Source organism: Pipra filicauda, unplaced genomic scaffold, assembly GCF_003945595.2.
Source record: "Pipra filicauda isolate LSUMZ 115617 unplaced genomic scaffold, ASM394559v2 scaffold529_size498821_pilon, whole genome shotgun sequence".
Taxonomy (NCBI): Eukaryota; Metazoa; Chordata; class Aves; order Passeriformes; family Pipridae; genus Pipra; species Pipra filicauda.
Window position 1 is genome coordinate 11,322 of NW_024104675.1, and position 9,252 is coordinate 20,573.

At 38.6% G+C, this 9,252-nt stretch overlaps 1 long non-coding RNA gene across 3 annotated transcripts; it reads left to right on the plus strand.

Annotated features, from left to right (window-relative positions):
• The first annotated feature begins 354 nt into the window (after window positions 1–354).
• LOC114002412 lies at window positions 355–8,777 on the plus strand. 3 transcript variants are annotated; one of them, XR_005565726.1, is made up of 5 exons: window positions 355–940; window positions 1,747–1,872; window positions 3,135–3,181; window positions 4,095–4,133; window positions 7,912–8,777. It is a non-coding gene; the product is annotated as an uncharacterized LOC114002412 (long non-coding RNA). The 3 variants fall into 3 exon arrangements; XR_003545847.2 differs by having other exon boundaries at window positions 357–1,064; XR_003545846.2 differs by lacking the exon at window positions 355–940 and having other exon boundaries at window positions 1,099–1,872.
• Window positions 8,778–9,252: the final 475 nt, after the last annotated feature.

The following is a 9,252-nucleotide window of genomic DNA, read 5'->3' on the forward strand; positions in this document are numbered from 1 at the left end:
GGTAAAAAAACCTCAAACAAAACTTTTAAGAAAGAAGCCTTAGGGGTTTTTTTGCAAGAAGGGAAAATATTTGCTTAATATTACCTATGCACTTTTCTGCTTCCATTTATTTTGCTGAGTATTGTTGCACTACACAGAGAAGTAGGAAAAGTACAAATTATCCAGGTAAAAGTAAGATAAAATATGATGTTTCTGCTAGTCCTGAGCCTCTGCGGTGGGACATGTTCAAGGTGCTTCACAGAAGATGTATGATTAGAGGAGCACCATCCACTGGCCCAAAGTCTCCTGAAGCCTGGTAACGAGGTCTTGTGCAACCCTTTTGTTGCTCTTCCCTTACTTCTTTTTTTTTTTCTCTCCTCCAGAAAGGGCTGTTTAGTGTAGGTCTTGAAGCAAATTTTTGAAAGGAAAAGAATATCTCCTAAAATACAATAAATTGGCTAATTGACAGCTACAAGGCCTTCTTTCCTTGGAGACCGCGATGCTACATGTATCTTGTTGTAGGAATACAGATTAAAATTATTTCAAAGAACATTAGTTGCTGCTGTATCCTTTGGAGAAGATGTATTGTGTTTCAAATGACTGAGAATTCTTGTTATTATTGCTAGTTTGCTAGCGCTGTTCATCGAGAAAACAAAGAAAATGGGCTCTAAATGACTTGGTTTCATCCCATTTATTTTTAAATGGGAAAAGAATTAGGCAGCCAGTCTGAATTTGGCATAAGAATTAATGTTTCATGAGAACTCGTGGAATAAAAGACCAGTAAATGCAACCTAGCAGTGGTTTCTAGGGAAGCATTATTTTATTTACCCTACAGTTTGCAGAAGTAACAGAAAAGACTAAGACAAGAAGCCTGTCAGCTGTGGAAGTAGATCTAAGGGATACTGGATCTTTGAGAAGTGCACAAACAAACTACAGGTTATGTGCTCTGGGAATAATTTTGGTAATCACTGAAGTGTATTGTGGATGTCTTTTGGAAAAAAAATTATTAAAATGACTCATATTTCTTGCGCTTAAATATTATGCTTGGAAGAAAAAGCGTCTCTAAAAGAAATCATGAGGAAAAGGTAGATTTGCTTTTGATACCAATATGTTCATTTTGATGTATTTTTTTGTAGTGTGTTTTGATCTGTCACATGAATTTCTCCTGAAGTTATAACATGTTTTTTCTGTGTTCTTTTTAACATCACTTACAGCAGTTCTATGAAAGAACTATATATCACTCTTCTATAAGTGATGCTGTTTATGGCTGCCTTGTCTTGTGTGGTGTGTGGAATTTTATTGCATTGAAGCAGCAGGAATGTTCTTTCAGTGATGCATATATTTGTGTTCCCTACTTGCTCACCTGGGATTCAAGTGCTGTAGAGCAGGAAATTGTGGATGCTGGTCATGTGCTCTCATCACTAACATTGATGTGACTCAGCTACACGTGCGGTTATTACATCTTATGTCAGCGTGGTGATTTGTTGTTCTAATAAAACCTATTGTGTATGTGTTGGAGGTTTGAAACTTAAAGCTGATGGCAAATAGGAAAATTCTTATTCTGGCCTCTGTTGCAGCTGAGACAAAACTTTTCTTTTGTTATCCTGAAAGTAGGTCTTATGTTCTGCATCAGGTTAAACATTAAAAGCTCCTCTTCTCGTAACCACTGAAAAATGAGCTGTCACTGATTTAGTAATACCTTTCTTGTCTTTGCTTCTTGTGTTGAAACAGAACAGTCAGGTTTTGGTGTATATTTGTCTTTTGCAGGAAGAATCCCATTCACTTCCAACAGTTCAGTCACCCTAATGATGACGACTATCATGACATGGAGATGATATCTCAGGATAACAACGACAACCGGCCCGAGTGTCCATATGGAACAGCTTGTTATAGGTTAGAAACACTGTACAAAGTGGCTCTTCTTGTTTACAGGCTAAGAATGTTCTCCCCTGCAGTTGCAAAATGACGGTAGAATAATGAGAATAATTCTTGGTGTGAAATCTTGACTGTAGCCTTCTGAAATGTACCATGGTCAGACTGTTACCTTTAAAACACTTGAGTCTGTGCATATTTTGCACGGTGACACAGTAAAAATCACTGCTTTGTTTGTAATTTCAGCTGGTAAATGAAAATTTGACTCTTGGAACCTATTCAGTGACTTGAAGGTCAGCACTTTTCAGCATTCAGTAAACTGTTATTTTATATAAATGTATTGTTTATATATAATTTATTGTTACCTGGTGTTCCTGATATGTAACTTTTAGTTTAAATTTTGATAAAGTGTTTGTTGATATTTTGTATAAAAACTATTTTAATCAGTATTTGAGTTGTTAGAAAGCATAGTTGAGGTAAATAAATAAAACCAGTTTATAGCTGACTGCTGTTTTCTTTTAAGCACTGTTGATTTTCCTCAAATTATTGTTTTATTCTATTTGTTTTTCTGTATCTAGGTTTTACACTTTTGTTTAGCAGAGTTTCACTGCCGTGGAATTCCCACAATGGATAAAAAGATATATTTTGAGGCAATAAGACTTCTGTGGGGCCATGTCGAAACTAAGGGCTGCTGTTAATAAAGATTCTTCCTACAGAGAAACCTTTTCTCTTGAAAAGTGTGGTGATCCTAAAGAGCATGTTCTCCATGAAATGTAACAAAATGAGGGCAGCTTTTAAGAAAAAACCATGGTTCTATTCAGCTAATGCAGAAAAAGTGTTTCTCTTATAAACTTCTATGAGACGAACTTTTCATCTCAGGCTGAGCAATGTAGGTTTATATCAGTAATGAAATTGCCAATGTGCTTTTCAGGAGTACAACAGATGCTTTATCTAAACCCCAAACTGTCTCTCCTTCCAGATAAGACAACCTCTGTGTTGTATTAGTTGGTAATTTCTTAATATTTGCTTCATTCTTTGGGCGTAGAGGAAAAGAGGTATCCATGAAACAGTGATAATTCTTTTGATAAAGCAACAGATATAATTTGAAGGTTTTTCGTGTTCTTTTTGTTGTCCTCCTGTGTTGGCCACTACTTGAAGGGAGCATAATCAACTGATCTAAATGCTATGCCTTGAAAATTATCCATAAAATACCAGGGAATTCTGGACTTGTTAAGTGTGGAACAAGGTGATGAATCAAGCTTTTGCTATTTTCTTCTTTGCAGGAAGAACCCACAGCACAAGCTGTAATACAAGCACACTGCGCTTCCAGGTAAGCCAGCTTGTTCAATACTGCTCAAAGTGTGAGTTAAAAAACCCAAACCCAGTGATGGATACCCAAAACTTGTAATAAAATGCTTTAATCTACTTTTAGAATAAAATTTACATCTTACTCTGTATTTGGATTATTTTTTTTCTGGGATTTTTTTTCTTTTGCTAAGTTACAATTTTAAAGTTTTTTGATGCTCTAAACCAAACATTGCGACCATATCTGTCGTCTTTCTGTATTTTCTTTTTTGGGGGGGACCAGTGATTTTCTTACTGTGAGAACTAATTTTTGCATGTATGTTCTCTTGAGGCCTAAAACTGAATTTGAGTTCCTATTCTAACACTTTGTAGTCTTTTTATATTTCAGCAACTTGACTTGTTGAAAAACAGAGGGGAATGTGCTGTTTACATTTTGTCTGTTCTTAAATAATTGAAAGAGATACTTCACATTTTACTTCACATTTTTTGTGCTTTTTCTAGATTATTGAATCTAGGGTTTTTTTCCACGTGAAATCCCAATGCAGTAAACAGTAGTTTAGAGCAGAACATTAATGGAATTGTAATGATAATGTATTTTACTGTAAAGACTCAGGATTGTGACATTACTAAGGAAAGAACTGCAGTTATGGAAACAATAGTGTAAAATATATAAATGCTTTTTAATACTCCAGTTTTCTTCTTAAAAACCCCCAACCTTTGTTGGTGACGTTTGTCTACAGATGGCAAGGGGTCATAACACTGACAACAGTTCATCTGGATAATCTCTTGGGAATGATTCAAGGCAAAAAAGGTGTTTTTGGGCAGCAGAGTGGCTTTTATACTTGTAAGTGCAGCACAACCATTGCAGGATTTGTTTAATGGCATAACCCTTATGTCAGGGTTCACTCTGTCCTGACTAAAAACTTCCCTTTCTTTAGGAACTGAAAGAGGAACCCGACAACAAACTTCAAGAAATGGTGAGTGTGTTCTAAAGTTATGAATGGGCATATCATCATGGGGCACAACAAGTCTGCTGTGGTTTTTTTGGCATTTAATAGTACTATAGATGCTTGCTAATACTTACCTGAGGAGAAAGTAATTGTTATTTTAGTAAAACCCTTCTTGTTTTTTTACAAGTAATACTGCTTCAATTGAATTTGTGCCAGGCTTTCTGGATAATCATGTCTGTACTTCCCTGGAAGCAGGCAAGAAAACAAACAAGTTTTCTAACAAGAGACACATGTGGCTAAATCAATTCTTCCTTACACAGGGGTCACAGTAGGATGAAAGGAATCCAATATTTCATACAAAGCTAGTTAAGGTTGCCCCATAAAGATTGATTGCTCCTGAAACATGTAGATATTCCTTGTGCATTCCATTGACCTTGAAATAACTTTCAAGTGATAATCTGTGCGCGCGAACATGAACTTTTCTTAAACTTGCAATTAGGTATTGATATTTCAGGGTAAATACTGGCTTGTTAGGACTAAAGTGAAAGAAGTTCATATGTTGTAGATGCACAGACTAGTTTTAAATACTCTTTAGGGCTGCTTCCAGGATTCTTTTGTGTCTCAGCTTCTAAATGTGAAGCTTCTTATTCTTTCTAAAATAATTTAAAAGTGGGCTTTAAAGAGCAGACTGAAAGTGTGATGCTATGCAGTCTTTGCTTTCACTGGCCTGAGCAAGACAGGAAGGTGTGGAACTGCTGCATGTTGAGAGGGAGTGGGAACTGGCTTGTCTTCCTTGAGATCACCAAGGTGTGGCTGGGCATTTCCTAAAGAATTCCTCAAATGAGATCTGCCTTCTAGAGAAAATAAATAAAAGTGGAAATAGTTGTAGTTAGTTTTCTAGGCAAAGTGGTTTGTCCTTCATTTCTGTTGTGGATGGGTGCAGGAGGTTGTTTTAAACTTCCTGCTGAGAAATTTCTTTCCCATACCAATTCCTTATCAAACATGTGTGCACTTTGGCTCTCACGAAATGCTTGCTATGGCTGTATCTGTGCACCAGAATACTCCGAGGTGTATTTGTTACCTGTGTGCTTTGGTGCATCCTGTGATACAAGTACCAGCCCCATCTTGATCAGAGGTCCCTTGTAAAAATGTGTTACAGAGTGGTCAGGGCTGTTGGCAGCAGTGTAAGAGTAGTGAGTGGTGAAGATTTTGGGATGAAACAGGCTGGGCTGTGTACATATCTAAAAGTCTAAATCTATCAAATTCAACTCTCGTTGAACCGGGGAAGACTTGATATTCCATGCACAGGGGAAAGAAGGGAATTAATTCATTAAAGTGCTGTTCATATTTACTGGGTTTTTAAAAATTTTTAAATATCATGTTGACTGGCTCACTTAGCTCTCTTGAGGGCAAAGCTTGTAAAAAGTGTAGTGCTCAGCAGGTTCACTCCTGAGGCAGCTGTACCAAGCAGGGTCACACAAACAGTCAGGGCTTCATTAACCTTTATTTTGTGCTGTTTGGCACAACTGCACCATTAAGCACAGTGGGGTTAATTTCCCTACATGTGTATTTAAACTCCACCAGCCAAGAGAAGAGGCTCTACGTGACATTTGACATGTTTGGTTTTTAACATTTTTAGTCTAATTGGTACCAGAGGGTTTACGAATTGCCTGCAGAGAATGTTCCGAGAAATAGTCTGAGGCAAATTACTGGGGGAGTAGTTGTGAGGGAGGAAGAAAAAAAAGTCAAGAGTTGTGCTGTCATTAAATTGTCACAACTGAATGACTTCATTGTGTTGTTGCTACTGAGATGAATGACCTGCTGTGACCATGGAATATGCAGGATTCTCCTACACACTTCTTTGTAGGTTTTCTAGCAAGCTGATCAGCTCACTTCCAAATAGAATCTTTGGGAGGAGTGGTCAGCAAGCTTTTTCTCCCTACATGAAGGAGATACTTTCAGAGAAAGTTTAAAGGTCATCTTTATAAATACAGCACTGGGGAAGAAGCAGAATTGAGCTTAATGAGCAGTGTTGGAGACTGTGGTGCTGATTAAACTACAATGGAAAGAGGTGGATGGGGAAGACATGGAAGGAAGTGCATTGTTCCCTGCTGAAATCCAAAAGCATGGGTGTACAGGGAGGGAGAACACAGTATGCTAGTCCTGCATTTATACGAAAAATACAGAAGTCATAAGTATTGTGCCAGAATTCCTGTTTCTCTTGTAAAATGTCCCCACAGTGGTGTGAAAGTGAAGAAGACCTTTTCTTTGCTAAGCAGCTCTTGGGCTTATTATTCTCATAAGCTTAGTCTGAGTAGTGGGATTTTGTTCTTATTGCATTCAGCATCTTTGTTTTGGCCCCTCCCCTTCAAGCCATAACTCATTCTGCAGAACCATAGTCTGTGATGAATCTTACAAGAAATTCTGCTGGTATGGGCTGACATGGCCATGATTAATTTCCACTGAAGTCTGTTAAACAATAAACTAGCAAGCATAAAAAGGAAGATAATTCTGGAACAGTAGCATTCCCAGTAATAAAAAAGTGTAATTGAGAGAGGCTGTGGTCTGACTGCACAAGGTGCCAGTGGTGGTGGTTGTTCGCCACACAGAGCTGGAGTGCCTGAAACTCTGACCCAAAGCTTTAAGAGTTTGCTGGAAAGTGCTTGTGGTTAATATAAACGTGAGGATTTGGACTGGGGTCTGTAGCTGAGAAAAAAATACATGTTTATAGTTTCATTTGAAAGCTGATGATAACTGCTCAACAGATAAGTTATCTGTCCCTATATCATTGAGAAGTTATTTCTAGATAAGAATGCAAAAATTAGAGGCATAAACTCAGAGGTGTGACTTAGTGGCAGAATAAGACATGATTGGAATATTAAGAGGCCATGGCTAGTTGGGAATTGTGGGCATGTAAGAAAAAGGGAGATGTCATAGGCTTGCAGAGAAAAGGTTACATATATCTGCCAAAATGCAGTGAAAATTACCTTTTTGAAGGTGCTCACTACTGATAAATAAAAGAAGTCAATGCTGCCATGGCAGCAGCTGTGTATGTATCCTACCTATGGATACCTACCAAGTCAGATAGGTAAGGCTTCTTCAAACAGCAGAATTATCCTGCCTCTGGGGATCAATTTAAATGTGCCAACACGTTCAAGCAATGCAAAGACTGCTGCAAGACAAACTATAAGAAAGTTTTGGAGCATGCTGTGAATGGCATCCATTTCTTCTAAGGAGAGGTTTCCAAGTATGATTCCTGCCAATAAAGACTATTGTGAAAAGCTGTGAAGGCAGAAGGCAATTTGATGATAGAATGTAAGTTGTGAAGTAGGTGGATGGGAAGCAGACTGGAAAGCAGTGAGATATAACAGACTGAACTGGGACACAGGTAGGCTGCCCCCAGCTCAGGAAAGTGTTCAGCACTTGTTGTTTCCTTAACCCATATTCAGAAAGGAAGCCCAGACTATCCAGCATGGATCCAAATGGAGAACGTAGGAGGCAAGTGATATAGAAGACATCCTTCTCTCACCTGAAGCTCAGGAAAGAAGTGAGTAGGAATTAAAAGCCATGTCAGATTGCAAAGACTGAAAGTATAAAATAGCCCTAAGTATATATAGATGGATGAAGAAGTCGTCTTTGATCTAGAATCAAAGTAACCATGGAAGTAAATCAGAAGATGTGTTTAGGTGATTCCTTCTCCTCTCGAGGAGAGAGACTTAACTTGGTGGGCTCTGGGAGGGCTCTTGAGTTCTGCACGTATGATTCAGGAATACTCATAATATTCAGGACATTTTTGTCCCTACAGGAAAAAGGGCTGTGGAGAAAGACAGTGCCAATGATGGTGAAGCCAATGAGTATGACCTCAATGACAGCTTTATAGATGATGAGGAAGAGGAGTGTGAAGCTACTGATGAGGACTCGGACTGGGAACCAAGTTCAGAAGAAAAGGACAATGAGGATGTTGAAACACTTGTGCAAGAAGCAGGTAGATTTGTTAAGACCAAAAAATAGCTGCTTGGAACAATGCTACGAGTTTCCAATGTGGTTCTGTTAAAACATGGTTGCACAGAGGAGAGGAATTTTTTGAAAACTTTTTCTCAGTGATGTAGAAGCTACAGGAAGATTTTAGTGGGGCCGAGGGATTCAGCAATGCCTTTTTGTCCATATGTATTATTTTGGGGGTGGTGTGGTGCTTTTTTTATGAAGTGGTGGACCCACAGGATGGAGCTCTGAAAGTTTTGGTTGTTTTTTCTTTCTTTTCTTCATCTATTTGTTTTACAGTTACTCTGAAATACAATTTTAAAGGTTGGTAAAACTTCATCTCCCTATGCTTGAAAGAAATACTGGCATTAGGAAAGCCTAAACCATTTTTTAATGTTCCTTTGAGTTAGTGCAGTTGTAAACTTCATTATTCTGCTCCCAACCTTTGTTGGTTCTCTTGAGGTACCGTAATTAAATACAGGTTGTCTAAATCACTTGAGAACAGTATCTCAAAGTGTATTGAACCACTTGGCTGACTCAACAACAGTTATGGTGTATTTGTTCCAATTACAACAGTACCTCTTTCCATGCCTGTATATCACTGGAATTGTGTTCAGTTCTCAGCAAAGCTGAAGTCTTGATGACTGACTGTATTTTTGCACAAATAAACTTGTAACATACAGTAGGAAAGATGTGTAACTGTGTCTCTCTGATTTCTAAAGACATTGTTGGAATATCTTGCCTTCGGTGTGTTCACCACTTCCCTGAACCTCCTAGAAAGTAAGCTAAAAAGTTTTAGTATGTTTTGGGACAGCTGACTGGAGCCGGACACAGTCCTAAAGTTCATCAGGGGAATCATTCTTCTGTGGCTGCAAATAGGCATCCAAATACACTGCAGCTGTTTTTATGGACTTTTCAGAAGGACTTTGTGGATGTGGTGTTCTCTACAATACCCATGCTGTTTTTTTTGACTCAGGCTCACACGCCCTTGTTGTTGTGATGAGGTTCCTCTTGGGGAAAAAGCTGCCAAGGGAAACCAAATCAAGTGGTGCCTGGGCCTCGCCATTCCTGCACTGAGCTATGTGTGGCCTCAGCCCCTCCCTACAGCCCTGAGCTCTCCTGCTCCCACCATGTTGGGGATGTGTTGGGTGGGGAAGCTGCTGCC